Raw genomic sequence first — 17,968 nt, forward strand, 5'->3', positions numbered from 1 at the left:
GTTTTGGATCACCAGAGAATTTTGAATGGAGGAACTAAAGGCATCACTGGCCCCACAAGAAATCTACAGAAAATATTCTGCTAAAAATGAGTGGAGGTGCTCATTTAATAGGGCATGAATTTATAAATAGTTAGGAAGTGGTTTCATTGGATTTGGAGTTGGTAAGAATTTCCTATGGATTTTCTAACATTGAATAAATAGGAAAATGGGCTATTTACTTGATCCAACAGAACATGACAAAAGCAAAATGTTGACTAATGCTGCAAAAATAATGCATGATATTAGAAGACTTTGGAAGTTGGAATCACTCAATTTGGAGTTGATTTGAACCCTCTAGGATTTTTGCAAGTGGTGTTTAAAATATTCAAATTGGTATTTGAATATTAACCCCATAGAAAAGTCCTTTGGAAATATGTGCAATGCACATATCTCGAATAATTTGAATCATCAAATTTGGACACCATATGAATTTATTGTGGATTTTTGAACTTATCAGGAAAACAAAATGGGAGGAATTATCTAGGCCTTACTGACGCGCAGGGCGTTGGATAAGAATGGGCAGGTCCAGCTGCTCGGCGATGCAGGCAGGCCTTCCACATCGAAGGCGCATTCCTATGAATGCGTCTCCCACGCAGGGAGGTGGTGTTCCGTCAAAGGCCCGACCACTTAACGGGGCGGGGCCACCCGGCAACCCCATTGGCCAATGATAGGTGGGCCCGTCCGCTGACGACCTGTCTTCAACCTCTTGCCACGGGAGAGGCAGAGGGGCTGACAGGGGGTCGCCGGTGCCACAGGGCATCGTTCTCGATGGCCCGTCCACCAGAGCACTCGGGGGCTCGAGCCGTACCCGCCTGGGGCCCCATTTCTGCCGGGGAACAGCTGGGGTGAGCGGGGCCTCGGCCATGGCAGGCCAGCCGAGGGGTGGCCGTGGTTGTGGCGCTTCGGCAATGGGAGGAAGGGAGGAAGGGGAGGGAGCACACGGGAGGTCCGCAGGGGTGCTAGGTTGCTTCGGAGATGCTCAAAAGAGAGGGGGAAAGCCCGGGTGCTTGGATTCTGCGCGGAGGCCTGCGGCGGCTTCAGCCATTGTAGCGGACGTAAGGCGCAGGAGGAGAGGGGAGGGGCTCGGGGTATTTGCGGGAGCTAGGAGGAGCGAAGGGGGCAACAGAGAGCTCCGGGGAAGGAATAAAGCGAGGGGGAAGAGACGAGGGGATCTCGGGCTCCCTTAGATACTCTGGCACAAGGGGAGACACGCATGCCACATGTGTTTAGAGTCGAGCTGGCATCGGGAAAAGGGTTAAAGATGGAAAGGGAGATACCCTGGTGCTCTGACACATGTTTCCACAGCAGGACAAGGTGCACAACACCATTTTTGCATGCCAGGGAGGTGGTCACCATGGCCATTCATGTCTAGAGTGCTCCTCTGTCCAGCCAAAGTTGTTTGGCACCCAAGGCATGCATGCAGGAGGCTGATGGTGGAGTTTGACATTATATGAAGATGGTTAGGCTGGGTTTTGACTGCAGTTTAGTTTGCGACAGCAATCTTAGGGCTAGAAATGAGGGTGCTCACTTGGGGAATCTGGGGATTAAACTATGTCTAGTAGTATTAGGTATGGAAGGACTACAATACTGCAAAGTTTTAGACCAAGGAGAGGTGTGTATCTAGTAGTTGCAGTTCAAGGTCAAACTTCTGCCTAAAACAAGTTTTAAAGGGCTCCTCATATTTACCACATGAGCATACCATATTTTGATTTGAAATGATGCATCATCATGCTAGACGTGCCATGGAAAGAGGTGGGGTTTTTGGCTTGAACAGAATCATTGTGGGAGAGTAAGAAAGGGGCTGCCAAGGTAAGAAGAAGAGGTAAAGAGAAGGAGTCACCCTCGAATAACTGACCAGAGGCCTTGTCAAGGTTATTGGAGGTAAAACAGGGTCTCAGAATGTTGTGGAAAAAATTGAGATCAAGGAGATTAGTAGAAGGGGTCAAAGAAGCAATTTTGGTAAAAACACATAAGGTGTTTGATGGGTGTTGGGGCTAGCAAATGGATTCCAGTTGCTATGAAACTTAACAGTGTTACAAGATAGGTCAAATTGAGCTTGTACACCATATTGGGGATTTGGTGGAGAAAGTTTCCAATGTAGACTTGAGAAATCAAAGAAATGGGCAGAAATGGCTTTCTGCATATAAAACCATGCAACTTAATTCCCACAAATGTACCACTTGGTGTGGTGGCATTACTTGAGTATTAGAGCATGCCCAAAAAATTTGGACAAATTAGAGGAACTTTATAATGTAAAGTTTTCCAAAGCTAGAAATCAACAGGGTAGGTTTTGAGGGGTTTGGGACAAATTCAACTATTCTCCTTGATCCACCACTTGGTGTGCCTGCATTATTAGATTATTAGAACATGCCCGCAAAATTTGAGCATAATAGGAGACACTTGGCAATGTAGAGTTGCTCAAATTTGGGGTTTTGGTCTATTTAACTGAATCAAATCAAGTTAGATTTAGATGAAACCTGGCAAGATCATCACATATATCATGTGTGACATGCTACAATGTTTTTGGAATTTATTGAGAATATTTCTTATAGGAACATTCCAAAAGCTTGAAATAGGGAGAAAGGATTTTGAAGGGTTTTGCCCAATATTTTGGAAATGACCATATGTTGAAACTCTTATATATGGAATATATGTATCCACTAAGTTTCCCTAAATTTTCTCAAATATTTTGAAAGCAATAAAAATAACTTTCCTTCATAAGGGACCATTTTTGGCCTGAGAAAAAGGTATTTAAATAAAATAGCAAAATAACTTTTAAATTAATAATCTTGTGGTTTTGGAAAGACATTTTGATAATAGGATTTAAATAAGATATTTGGTGCAAAACAACTTCCCTAATTTGAGCACTTGTAGTGCAAATACCAACTCAAGGGTTTTTGAAATCTTCAATTAAACAAACGCTTTTTGGTCCAAATAATATTTGGGTAAAAATAGCTCTTGGTCCTATACACATGGCATTTGCATTGCACAAGGTATTGGGTCAAGGAGGTGAGTCTACATGGTAGCAGGAACATTGTGATTCAAACACATGCAACAAGCAAGTAGCAACAATCACATCAAGCATCACATTCAGTCATAATTTTTTTCTAATTGGTCCTAAATTTTTAGATAAGTAATTTAGTCATGAGAGTCAAACACAGGGTGTGACAGACCTTACCCCCTTAAGAATATCTCGTCCTCGAGATTTCTCGGCTAGGCATTGGAGAGATACTTAATTTGAAGTTGGAGACAGTCTTCATGTCCCCATGTTGGTTTTTCTTTGATATGGCTGCTCCGGTGGGTCTAGAAGTGCTTGACGGTACCCCTTTGAATGCTTTTCTCGCCTCCATCTTAATGCGAATGGGGTTCTTGTAGTAAACTGGGCTTCACTAAGGGTCAAGGGTGTTGTAGTGGGTCTTCGAAGGCTTTCGTCGAGACCTTCTGCTCGAGTAAGTTACCCATGTATGTGCTTCATTCATCTCTGGCTGTCGGTCATCGTCATCACGGATTCATGCGTCCGATGTGTCTTCAAACGCTTCGTCTTCTAGCCTCTTTGTAGATTCTTGCAAAAGGTCTGGTTTGGGTATCGTCGATGAGTCTAAGCTCGGAGGTTCAGTGCATAGAACGGGTTCTATCATCTCGAAAGGTTCGTGAGGAGTTTTGGATGAGCTAGCTACTCGAGAGTATAGACCAGTCATCCAATCCCTAAGGTATTAGGCTTGGCATGCAGGGTGAATCAAAATTGGCAGGTTCTCACCATGATCAAATTAGGACTCTTGCACTTGATTTGGGCGAAGAAGGGCTCTCTGATTTTTGTTGATGTCCAAAGGCTTCATCGTGCTTGGCCATCGATGCTTCCTGACATAGTTGTTGTAGCCGACAGAGGAGCGGTGGTTGACTCCTACTGCTTCTTCTCCTTCGTCGTGGTTTCCCAACAATGGTGGTTCTTTGTCTTGTCTTGGGTAGGATAGACTTCTGTTGCCTTGAGGTTGCTTTGAGAAGCCCTACCTCTCGAGATAACACCATACTCTCGAGAGGCATAGCGATCGGTGTTCCCGGGGCTTGTGCAAACAGGAATAAACTGCTCCTCTTCTTATTGTCTAAACAAGTATGTCATCCATGAGGATAACAACATACTTCTCCAAGCATGACATAAGCACAGTGCTCATGAGACAGGCGAGAGAAGCGGGGACTTGCTATGGGCGGTAACTAGCCGAGGGGTTCGTGACCAACATAATCTAGTATTTCATGTCCATGTTCCTCATAGACATGACTGGTGGCAGTCGTGGCGGAGTATTGGGCATAGTCTAATGACTTAGAGCCATTCCGTGTGGTAATAATCCGACCATTTTATGGCCCAGTGAACCTTGGGGGTTTCAAGGAACTTAGGGTGTGAGTGAATGCCTATCATCTCATCCTTAAGCACATTTCTTAGATGACAATAGCCTAACCTCTATCTCGAGACAATATCACCCTATGTCATCGAACACAGGTTGTGACACTGAGGTAAACATTTATCTTCCCCTTGTTTTTAACGTGTGCTTTACTAATTACTTGTTCAATCTCAGGATGATGATACTGATGATTAGGATGAAGATGTTGAGTTAATTTCAATCTCTTCTGAATCATATCTTTCCTTCGCAAGACCACCAAGGCGGGTTGTTAGGAAAATTCCTTTGTCTCACCCGGAAGCTCATTTGGCTCCCGACTTCCTTTTGAAGAAGGCTTTATTTGCACCAAGGCGCCAAACCCGAAGCTCTTTGGGTGATCTTGCAATGGGTTTACCTGAGAAATCCTCCACTCATAAACGACGGAAGGAGGTACGTGATAAATACCCCTTTTCTTTGAAAGTTTATCTCATTCAACGGCTTCTTGAATCTTTTGACTCAATCTATCAGTAATCGCCACCTTCATCGGCCGGCCCAACTACATCAAAGATGCCACCTCTTGTGTTCCTTCGAGGGTAACTTTTGTTTTTATGTCTAATACTTGCCTTAGTACTCTTAATCCATTATATGTCCTAATCTTTATCCTTCAAGGCTAAGGCTAAGAAGAGGAAGGCTGGTGGGTCATCAAATAATCCTGAAGCACCTGAACAAGAGGAACTGGAATTTACTATTCCTGAGAGTCATGTTGAGCCGGCTGACACACGTGCCGAGCTTCCTGAAACTCATCAACACGCTATTGATGATCCTCCTGATATTCATGTTGAGTCAGCGAACGTTGATGACACGACCATGGAAACAAGTCCGAAGGCCAATCCTAACCCGCCGAGTCCTCCAAAAACAACCCAAGATGATATGTCTGATGAGGAGAGAGTTGTCATTACTATGACAGGTCATACAACACTTGTCTCCACTGTGTTGGCCAAGCACACTGTCAAAAGTGCAATGCGTGAAGTGGAGAAAGGGAAAGCTAAGCTTATGCTTCCCAGCATTGAAAAGCTCGATTTCGAAGAGCTACATCCTAGATATCTGAGCCGCCTCTCCATCACCCGGGATATGGAGGCCAGCTTGGTCCATATGATGAAGAAAAGATATGAGGTATGTTGTACTTAAATAATGCACTCTGTATATCCTTACGCAGCCCCCAAGGACCGGGTCATCTTCTTGAAGATGAGCCAGGTCTTGATGAAATTGCTAAGAATCGACCTGTAGCCCCCAAGGGTCGGGTCATCTTCTTGAAGATGAGCCGGATCTTCATAACACTTTTCTTGAAAAAACTTCGACCTGTAGCCCCCAAGGGTTGATTCATATTTTCAAAGATAAGTCGGATCTTCATAACACTTTTCTTGAAAAAACACTTCGACATGTAGCCCCTAAGGGTCGGGTCATCTTCCTGAAGATGAACAGGGTCTTGACTATACTTTGAAAGGTGAGATGCATTAGCCCCCAAGTGTCAAGTATATTGCTAGCAATCTGCTTGAGAATTGATAACATTCTTCTATGTAGTCCCAGAAAATCTTGTGTAAACCATGTTGGTGGCTTTGTATTTAACGATTCATCCATCTGATCTTTTATTGTATAGGAAACTTCAAATCAAGCTTATGCAAATGTAAGTGGTATGAAGAAGAATCTGGCACAACAACAAGATGTCAGAGCTCAAGCTAAAGAGAAACTTCGGATCTCCTTGGTAGAAATTGAAAAATTCAGGGTTGAGTACACATTACATAAAGAGGCTACTGAAGCTGATAAAGTCACCTTGCTGAAATGCGCTGAAGACACCGAGGGTCAATTGAAGTTGGTTACTAAAGAACTATCTAGTCTGAAATGACATATCTCCAACATGACCACTGCTGTATTTGGTGAGCATTCGTATGTAAGACTTTCATTTGTAATATCTGTAGAAAAACATTACCCGCCAGGCGACTTATACTCCTTAATTTTTTGTTGCAGGACCTTGATCTGCCAACCTTCAAGACAGCTATGTAATGAAGCTGAAGACTTTGTACACCTTAACAGAGCAACTTTATGCTGGTGGCTCGTTCACCATCAAGGTTGTTATGGGTGACAAAGAACTAGTGAAGTTCATCAGTGACATGTTGAGGCGTCTCTCAACCATTCCTAAGCAAATTGAAGAGTTGAAGAGATCAGGTGCTTGTGAAGGGGTAATCATTGCGCTAAGCGGGGATCTAGCTTATGCGCCAGAACTCAACCCGCAGGAGATAGCTGGCGGTTTTCCTGAATATAAGGACGATGGATCAGAGTTCACCCAGGAAGACTATGCCCGTTGCATGAGGGCGGCTCGTCTACCAGCTAGTCAGCTTGCTGAAGGTGCTGATCTAACAAAATATCAGGCAGCGTATGATGAGAAAAACAAGTGTGTGCCGCCACCCACATTTGAACCGGTTGACCTTACTTGTCAGCGCCGTAAGCACCTTTTTGCCCCTGATGCTGAGCTGTCGCCCATCTTGAATGAAGAAGGTGAATTCCATACTTTAATACATTGCAACTGGGATATGGGCGACCTCGAGATCCAGGATCCCGAAGGCTCGGCGCAGGATAACCCGAAGGCGTCTTGAGCAAGGTGTCTGCCCAAGACTGACCCGGAAGATTCTAACCCGGGGGAACTGTCCATCAGGTAGATATGCGCAAAAACTTTGGCCTTTTGTAGCCATGTAATACCTTTAGATGTAAAGACTGCTATTTTGCATTATGCCTTCGTGCATGCTGAAGATTTTTGCATTACTTTAATATAAGCCGCCTTTCTGAAATTTATCATCTTGTAATTTGATTTTTTCTTTCTAAGGCAATGAATTCATAACCAAACACTTTGCATGAGCCAGTAAGAATATTGAATCCTTCCCTGAAAAAGATAACACCATATAGGGCATCAAATTATTTTCAATAAGTCAGCTTAGTGAGTTATGGCTGGTAGACGGGCTTGCAAGGCTCTAGTCATATCCTAAGATAGGTTTGTGCAATAACCTTTATAATTTATACTGGCGGACTAGGCTCAAGTCAGGCTTTAGTGAAGCAGGTTTCATGAACCCATGGTTTATCTATTTTCCATATGTCGGTTCTCACACGACACCTCAATGCTTTAACTTTGACGAGGTCACGGTCCACAATGGATTGACTCGCCAAGAGTACACGGGGCCAATAAGGGGAGTCGCAAAGGCATACAATCCAGTATAACCATTGTAAAGCAGTAATTTTTCGCTAGCCAAGAGGGTGAGAAAGCTGAACTCAATGAATTGGAAGCCCCCAAGTGACCTATGATCAGGGAAAAGTCAAGCGTATGATTGCAGAAGACAATGCTACTACTGCTAAACAACCTGGGGACTAATAGCCCCCGGGTAAGCCGGCTTGATTCTCCGGACCACAATTGGCGCCTATGTTTGAACCATGCATCATTGCAACTGGTCCTCTTTGGCTTATCATCATCTATGTTTGAGTGATCGCAACATGGAGGATCATCCTCTTTGATACTAATAGCGTCCATGTTTGAATGACCTCCTTACAGTGGATCATCCTCTTGGGTGGCTTTAGAAAAGAAAACAATAAAGTCCCATGCTCCTTATGTAGGCTGAAACGGCAAGAACCCCAATATTCGTGGGTGTCGGCTATATTGTCTTGATAAAAATAGTACAAAATTCTAAACTATGTACATGAATACGGAGCCGACGGCTCTAAGTATAGTAAGGCCGAAGGTAGGCGATGTTGCATGGCCGGGTCGTCTCCTCTTCTGAAGTTGTCTTATGTGAACGAAGGTCTATCAGATAGTAGGAGCCATTGTGAAGACTTTTACTGATGACAAAAGGACCTTCCCATGGAGGTGATAGCTTGTGCATGACTGTGTGATCCTAAATCAATCGAAGCACTAACTCGCCCTCCAGGAAAATCCGGCTCTTAATCCTACGGTTGTGATAATAACATAGGTCTTGTTGATATATAGCTAATCGTGTTGCGGCCAAATCATGCTCTTTCTCCAAGGCATCCTAGGAATCCTGGCGTTCCTGCTTGTTCTCTACTTCCACATAAGCGGCAACTCGAGGAGAATCGTGTCGTATATGACTTGGTAAAACCACCTCCGCTTCATAAACAAGGAAAAAGGGCGTGTAACCAGTTGATCTGTTTGGCGTAGTCGTGATACTCCAAAGCACCGCGAGAAGCTCCTCAACCCAACAATCCGGAGTGCGCTGTAAAGGAACCACAAGTCGGGGCTTGATCTCACACAAGATCTCTTGATTTGCTAGCTCATCTTGACCATTGGATTGCGGATGTGCTACCACGGATACATCAAGCCAGATATGCTCCATCTGGCAAAATTGCTTCATGGCGCCTTTGGATAGTTTGTACCATTATCAATATAGTTTACAAAGATAGATTATAACTACAACACATACTTATAAAACAACATCATATAGTCATAAATAACAACACATAGACATACACTTTCAATTCATAAATTATTGACATAGTGTAGATTGTAGAGATAATTTTGAGTTTACATAGATCTTATATGGGTACATGGTTATATGGGTATGGGTTATATGATCTCATACCCGTACCCGCTCTACCGATGGGTTTCAGATTTTCCTATTTATATACCCATGGTAAGTTTTTGTCCCATACCCTTACCCTAATAGGGGTTTTACCTGCAGGGTATGTGGGTAATGGGTACCCATTGCCATCCCTAATCCTAAGCTAGCACGTGAACTTGACGACCAAATTTCTTACATCCATCACACTTGCTCATTATATCCTCCGCGTCTCCATGAGCCGTTAACCAATAGAACCCATGTTGAAAAGCCTTTGACACCAAAGATCGTGACCCGACATGATGCCCACAGTCGCCAGCATGTATCTCATTGAGAATTTCTCGTCCTTCTTCAGGGAAACACATCGTTGAAAGATCCCGCAAGTCCTTCGTTTGTGTAACTCGCCCCTATGGATGGTCATAGACTTGCACTGTCGTATTATTTGCCGGGACGTGGTCTCGTCAACCGACAGCTTGCCTCGGGATAGGTAAGACATATAAGGAATCGTCCAATCAGGAATTGCCCGGAGAGCCTCCACCATCTATGTCTCTGGGTCAGGAATTGCTAGGTCCTCTTTAGAAGACAACTTCACAGAAGGGTTGTGTAAGACATCCAAGAACACATTGGGGGGAATAGTCTTGCATTGAGATCCGAGTCGTAATAAAGCATCAGCCGCCTCATTATGTCAATGATCAATGTGATCAACATGGTAGCCGTGAAAATGACACTCCACCTCGGTTACTGCACGCCTATAAGCCGCCATCAGTGGATCTTTGGAGTCCCAAGTTCCAGATACTTGTTGAGCTACCAAATCTGAGCCACACAAGCATCTAACCCGGCTAAGATTCATCTCCTTTGCTATTGTGAGCTCGTGTAAAAGAGCCTCGTACTCATCTGTGTTGTCAGTGGAAGAAAATATGAGTCGTAAAACATAGAAAAAATTGTCACCTCGCGGAGAGGATAACACTACGCCAGCTCCCGAGCCTTCCAATTGCCTGGAACTGTCAAAGTGGATAGTTCAGTACGTGTTATCCGGCCTACCTTTTGGAATCTTCAACTCGGTCCAATCATTCATGAGATCCACCAAAGCCTGAGACTTGATGGTTGTGTGGGGCATATACTTCACGTGATGGGGGCCAACCTCAATTGCCCACTTAGCAATCTGTCCGATGGCCTCGCGGTTCTGTATAATGTCCCCAATTGGCACCGAACTCACCATAGTGATTGGGTGCTCCTGAAAGTAATGTTTCAACTTCTGGCTTGCCATAAAAATCCCAAAGACTAGCTTCTACCAATGTGGGTATCGTTGTTTAGACAAGGTTAACACCTCGCTGACATAATACACCGGCCGCTGAACCAGATACTCCTTGCCTTCTTCCTTGCATTCGACTACCACCTCCACACTTACCGCCGTTGAATTAGCAGCAATGTAGAGGAGCATGTGCTCCTTATCAGTCGAGGCGGCTAACACGGGCAGCTTAGCAAGTTGTTTCTTGAGGGCTTTAAAGGCCTCATTAGTTGCATCTGTCAAAACGAAGCTATCCATCTTCTTGAGGAACTGGTAGAGGGGGATGTCCTTCTCACCGAGGCGACTTATGAAGCATCTCAATGCCGCGATGCGACCTGCCATGCACTGGACCTGGTTGATATTGGCCGGCTTACCAAGTGAAGTTATTGCCTTGATCTTGTCCGAGTTAGCCTCGATGCCTCGCTCAGACACCAGGAAACCTAATAACTTGCCCGCAGGAACACCAAAAACACACTTGGTCGGGTTATGCTTCATCTGGTACACGTGAAGATTATCAAACGTCTCCTTGAGATCTTCCAAGAGTGTTTCCTTCTTCTGAGATTTCACTACGATATCATCAACATAGGCATGAACATTGTGCACAATATGACTATGCAAACAGTTCAGAATACAGTGTTGATAAATCGCCACCCGCGCTCTTAATTCCAAAGGGTATAGAAACATAGCAGAAAGAACTGAAAGGGGTTATGAAAGCCGTCTTTTCCTAATCCTCCTTGGCCATCTTGATCTGGTGGTAACTGGAGTTCGCATCCAGAAACCACAAACGCTCGCAACCCACCATATAGTCAATGATTTGTTAGATATGGGGGGAGCAAAAGGATCCTTCGGAAAAGCTTTGTTGAGATCGGTGTAACCAATATACATGAGAAAGGTGCCATTCTTCTTGAAAACTAAGATCGGGTTAGCCAACCATTCTGGGTGAAAAACTTCGATGATGAACCCAGCGCCCTAGAGTCGGGCGACTTCTTCCCCAATTGCCTTGTGTCTCTCCTCATTAAAACGACAGAGGTGTTGACGAACTGGTTTCATCTTCGGATCCACATTAAGGTGGTGCTCAGCAAATTATCTTGGTACTCCCGGTATGTCAGAAGGTTTCCAGGCAAAGATGCCCCGATTCTCACAGATGAATTTGATGAGCGTCCTTTCCTATTTAGGATCCAGGCCAGTCCCAATAGTGAATTTCTTAGAAGAATAGCCCGGGGTGAAGTTGACTTGCTTGGTATCATCCGTTGGCTTGAACTTGAGGGGAGGCTCAGTACCGACAGTGGGTTTTTTGAGCGGACTCATGTCGGCCGGGTCCACATTGGACTTGTGGACCTTCAACTATTCACCGCGCACGCCGACTCTGCGTATGCAATGTCTACTTCCTCGCACTCATGTTCTATCTTTTGATCCCCATTGACTCTGATGGTACCTTTGAGACCCGGCATCTTGAGCTTGAGGTACACAAAGCAAGGTCGGGCCATGAAGCAGGCGTAAGCCGACCGTCTGAACAAGGCATTGTAAGAACTCTTGATCTTGACCACCTCAAACATCAGAGCCTCACTCCTATAATTGGATTAGTCACCAAAAGCAACGTTTAGTTTGATCCGCCCGACTGGATATGCCAATTTTCCTGGACCTATGCCATGAAAGACCATGGTCGAAGGCATCTGATCGCCCTAAAAAAATCATCTGGCAAAAGGTGTCATGGAATAGGATATTAATGTTGCTCCCCCCGTCCATGAGAACTGTTGATAGGGTGTATCCCCCAACTTGTGGCGCTACGACCAGTGCTAATTCATCGGGACTATCGACCTGGGGCAGATGATCGTCCCTACTCCATGTAATGGACTATTCTGACCAATTAAGATACCTGGGAACCGTGGGCTCAACCATGTTGATCGCCCTCTCCTTGACTTTCTTACCCCGCTTGTAGGTGTTGGTGGTGAAAACATGCTAGTGACCACTGTTCAATTGCTTAGGGTTGCTCTGAAATCTGCCCTGGTTATTATGCTGCTGAAAACCGCCATGGTTGTTATACTGTTGGTTACCTTGGGCACAGTGTTGTCCACTGTCAAGCCACCTTGCCCATGAGGTTCGGATCCAGGGAACCCGCTGGATGAGCCCCCCTGCAATCCGCCAGGGCCAAACTGACTCGGGTGTCCACCACCATTACCCCCTTGGTTATCGTTGGATACTTGGAGACGAAATTCCTGCATCACATAACAGTTTTCGCCAGAATGAGTAGATGGGGTGTCTGGGGTACTGTGCTTAGGGCAAGGTCCCTTAAGCATCTCCTCATAATTATGTGGTTTTCACCTACTGAAGCCTTGAGATTGACCAGTATTCCGACGCTGATTTCTTTATCTGGCGCTGGTATTGGTCACAAAATCTGACCTGCCATCTTGCTGCCTTCACCTTCCTTGACCTCCCTGGTTACCATTGCGTCCATGGAATTGATAATGGCTCGTGGTTCCATTCCCTTTCTTACTTTCAATGGCTTTGTCATCATCTGAGTCGGTGTCATTCCTGTCGTCTAACTCGGTGTATCAGGTGAGAGTGTCCATCAACTCGCCCATATCTTGCACCTTTCGCTTCAAACGACCAAGCTTCAAGGCCAGAGCTTGAAAATGGCAATTCTTCTCCAAGATCAGCACGTCTTGAGCCTCCCAGATGCCATCTGATGAGTGGATGATTTCTGCAACCCGGCGTGTCTAGTGGTGAGCCAACTCGTCAACTCGCCCATATCTTGTATCCAGGAATCTTGGAGTATCTTTTGTGTCTAGTTTTCACTTTTATTTTATGCACCATGCTCGTATGAGATTGCCCATGGTTGATTTATATAATTCTCATTGCACTTAACTTAAATATTTTGAGTATGGCTTTATAGAATGTTTCTTGTACTTCACTTATATCATTCGAAGTTTGGATTGCATGTTTCTCTACATATAGAAAACCGTTATTTGTAGAATGCTCTTTTGCTTCACTTAAATTTATCAGAGCATGGTCTTTTGTATAAAGGGTTAAACTCTCATGCTTCACTTATACCTATTTATATATTCAAAAGGAATTGGTCATTTACATGGTTAGTCATAAAATCCTACAAAAAACTTGTAGATCACTGAGTATGATATGTTTGATTCCTTGAAATAGTTCTGCGATATTAAGATAGTAATATGTGGGTGCACTAGCTGATGATTGTGGATTAGTAAGAATATTGATATTAAATATTGTGATTCCCGAAGCATGCATGTATATTCTCTGGTTATGCGATGAAGTTGGAGCATAATTTATCCTTGATTGAAATCCTTTGTGTTGTTATAATCGGATCGCGCGATGGTTAACTCCTCCCAACCTTCTCCATAGGGCATGGGAGTAGTGCTTGGTTTCAAGAGAGCTAATAAAATCTTGCAATAAGTATGTGTCGGCGTTCTCGGAATGGGGGTACCCAGACCTGCCTGCCTGCGGCCCAGGGCTGGCCCACCTCATCGACCAGGAACAAAGAGGCCCGACACCACTCAAGGCAAGGCCCTCGCGAGGGGGCAAGCCTGGCGAGGAGGAGCAGCTTCAAGACCCGTAGGGGGTCTCCTCAGGATCCCTCCCCCCCCCCCCCCCCCCCCCCCCCCGAGCGGCGGAGATTCCGAGGCAATACCCAGCCTTAGGAGCCAAGGATGACGCGGAGAAAGGATAGGCGAGCAGCGGACAACAGGAAGGAGCAGTTTCCCCTTTAGTGGAAAGGGGGCAAGGACGTACGCGGGGGCCGAAGGCATCTCCCAAAGGTTTCCATTCTGGTGCAACAAGGCCGTCGCCGCCCGCCGGCAAGACGAACGTCACCCCTTGAACCGTCCCTGCTACGCTGACAGCCACTTTTGCTGGCGAAGACCACCTTTGGGGCACGGGAGCATGTTCCCATGTTCCCCTTCAAAGATTGGCCATTGTGGGATCCCTTCCCGCTGAAACGATAATGGAAGAGGACCCTGGCCGCCACTATATATAGAGGATAGGATACTTCGTAGAGGGGAAGATCGATTCATTCACCCACCTACGCCACGCAAAGGCCCTCCAGCCTCCGGAGACCCTCAAACACTTTACTTGTTCATCCACCCACCTCCAAAAGAGGCAATCCACCAAAGCAGGAGTAGGGTATTACGCTTCTCAGCAGCCCGAACCTGGGTAAACTATCGTGTTCTATGTCTTCCACACCATCGAGTGGGTTCTCTGCCTTATCCATCGAGTAGCGAGCTAGGTGAGGTGACCCCAGAGAGATCTTCGCACACGCCCCTGATTTCGAATCTGTAGGGTTTTGCAGAGTCCGAAATCCAAATTGGCATATTTCCATTTTTGGAAATGTCCATATATGGACTTGCCAATTTGGGATGGCTCAAGAACAGTCCATGTTCTTGAATATGTGATGTACTTTGATTATGTGCATTTATTGTTTTACTGTTTGTGGAGTTTTTTCTGTATGCAAAGGTGGCAGTATGATATATGGATTTGGGGTAGAAAGACCCAATGATTCCAATGGTGTTGTTGGTTTCTGATTTTGAGCATCTTTGTAGAAAATTCCCTTGTGGTGACGTGGGAATAGTTTTATCGATGTAGGGTTATTTTATGTGCTTGTTCGGAGTAGTGCATGCATGCATCATATTGTCTGCTGCATCATTTTTTGCTGGTGTTTATTAGATGTTGTTTCTTTTGGGTAGTTACCGGGGCCGGAAACGAGTTCGAGGAGTCCGAAGAGTTCGTGCAGGAAGAACAACAGCAGTTCCCGTCTGAAGAAATCACAGGCAAGATGATCGTGACCTTCACACCGTTTCTAGCTTTGTTATTCTTAGTGTTACGTTTGCTTCGTTACATCTCCGCTGCCTACCACATGATATATAGGCCATCAAACATTGCCATGAAACCTCAGACACCTCCCCTCCTAGCAAATGTTATTTGGCTAAGTTAGGCTTGCTCAACCACTAATTGATAGCGTTGCTAGTTGCACGTGCCAGTTGGTCCATGAGAAAACATGGGCAATTTTATATCATCTTATATAATTCTTATTTAATTAATGCACCTATATACTTGGTAAATAACGGAAGGCCTAGCCTTTTGCCGGGTGATTAGTTCTGTTGTTGCCGCCTTAGTTTCGGGTACCGGTGTTGTATTCCATAACTAAGCACTCCTAACATGTTCAGGGTTGTTATGGGGACCCCCCTCGATAAATAGTATAGTGTTAAGACTTGTCTAGCAGGACCCAACTTTGGTGTTAATTTGCTAATAACTTAATAATGAAATCATAGGGAATAGCTACCCCAAGGAATTAATGAACAACCTAGGCATGTGCTCCTCATGAGTGTTGGTCCAAAACTGTCAACCGCCGGTGGCTACCAGGGGCAACTCTGCGATTGGCCTACCGGAAGTTTGGACAATCCGTCGTGTCTTGAGAACAAGATACACGGCTCCTATCGGGATGGTCGACACGTCGGCAGGTCTTGCCGGACTTGTCTATATATCTTCCGCATTGGGATTCCGGTGAGACTTTGGGTCTTCTCAGAGTTGAGGTTTTCCTCTAAGGAATCCGACGAGATCACGAGTTTCATGGTAGAGGATTACTATGCGGCCTGTGGTAATTTGTGATGCACTAGTTGGAGCACCCCTGCAGGGTTTAATCTTTCGAAAAGACGTGCCCGCAGTTATGTGGCAAACATGGATATTTTGTTAACATTCGGTTCTAGACAACTTAAAGTAATTCAAATAAAACTTGACAACTGAGTGCGTAACCGTGACTGTCTCGTTCAAAGCTCCTTCTCTGATCGGGAACACGGTGGGGTTATGAATGACGTAAGTAGGTGTTCAGGATCACTTAGTGAGCAACCTAGTCTTCGACTATCTTGCGTAGTCCACCATATGTTAACTCTGTTCATCGTAAGATAGCCACCATATAAGCTTAGGATGTTGTAAACTCAAACACTTAACCTACATCACCCATTTAACTCAGTTAGACTCGATACCAAGTTCATGAGAATGCTGAGTCCTCGTGGATCACGGTTTACTACAAACACCCACACGTACAGGTACCCCTGATGTAGGAGTCCCTGATTACAACCAGCTGAAGTGGGAGTTCGATGAGGACAGCGGCAGGCTGTATGTGACTTATCCAGAGGACTAGAGGCCGTGGTCGTGATCGTGGGCCTAGCATGCGTGATATCATAGCGTTTGCCCTTTATCTTGTCAGTAGCCGGACCATTCCATGTTCTGTATGACTGTATGACTATGTACTTTATCAGATGGCAAGTGTATGCCCTACTTGTCACTCTTTCAGTTATTTATATTGCTATGATTATCTTTCTTGCGAAACGCATAGATGCGCCTCTTTCCCCTTTTGAGGCCTCGCCCCCAAATAAGGAAATGTTGCACCTTAGTCGTTACAGCCTCGCGGCGGCAGGGAAATGTGCTGGACCAGGACCCGCAGACACAGAGTGCCGAAAGGGTCCTCAAACCGCTCCACAAGCTGGGAGGAAGCGCCACGAACGGAGCCATAATCACGGGCTACACCGTTAGCGTCGCGACAACACGAGGCTGGCAGCGGCCACTGCTAGGAGGGAAGCATTGTGCACGTCTCGTCTTTAGGAACGCATTGAAAGGTACCCTCCATATACATCGAGGTTGCTGTTAAACCAAGTACATAACCCTGTCAGGAGAACAAGGAGGGGAATCAGGAGGACGCAGCGTCGCTAGTGCTCACGCTGCAGCCTTCGTGAGCAAGCCTTGTCATGAGGTCTTCCACGTGGACCTCGACCCATTCGGCCAGGGCGACGCGGATCGACTCTAGCATCGGACCCAACAATGCGGCAAAGTCAAAGTCTAGGTCAAGGCGAAGGAGGTGGCTGAAGAAGTCCGAGGCCGCTTGACCAAAAAGGTCACGGTCGTCTGATGACATAGAGCATCGACCCACTTCACCAACAATGAGGAGAAGCCAATCGGGCAACGAGCCCCTCGAACTCCTCAACCACGTCTAACAACCAAAGAGGCTCGCTGCAAGCACACCGAGCTAAGCATCTAAAGCAGTCAAACACAAAAGTACTAACAAAAAGGGCGATCGCCCAAATCCATTACATGCTCAAAGGGCCCTTCCTCGTTTTCATGGACACAGGGCCAACAGTAAGGAGGGGACATGTAGCGATGGAGGTCCCAAGGGGGCTGCCGCTGCAGGCGTCCGACGCCCGTGCACCGACACTCAGTCCGCGCCCTCCTCCTGCACGGGCGCCAGAGGAGCAGACGAGTGGCACCGCGCATGGGGGCCTCCCGCCATGGACCGGGCGCGGGGGCGAGGCGGCTTGTCGTAGCTGATGTCGCTCGGGCTCCCTCCGGAGGGGATGTCACTGCTACTGGAGGCGAGGTGTCCACCGCCAGAGGCGGTCCCATCTTCAAGTTCGTCGCGGCCGGCGTCCTACGGGCAGCAACCTAAATGCTCGCCCTCATTCCCGAAGATCTTGACGAAGAGCGTCGCCTCCGCGTCATTGTTGAAGTGAAGGTAGTGCCCCCCTTGAGGCCTCGGGCCTGGGAGAACGTCTGCCACCCGCAGTTCATATACACGTAGCCGCGGGGGGTGACCTCGACCTCCACCCAGGACGCCCCATTGCAGCAGTCGTCAGCCTGCAACCAGA

The sequence above is a fragment of the Hordeum vulgare genome, chromosome 3H (assembly GCF_904849725.1).
Source record: "Hordeum vulgare subsp. vulgare chromosome 3H, MorexV3_pseudomolecules_assembly, whole genome shotgun sequence".
Lineage (NCBI taxonomy): Eukaryota > Viridiplantae > Streptophyta > Magnoliopsida > Poales > Poaceae > Hordeum > Hordeum vulgare.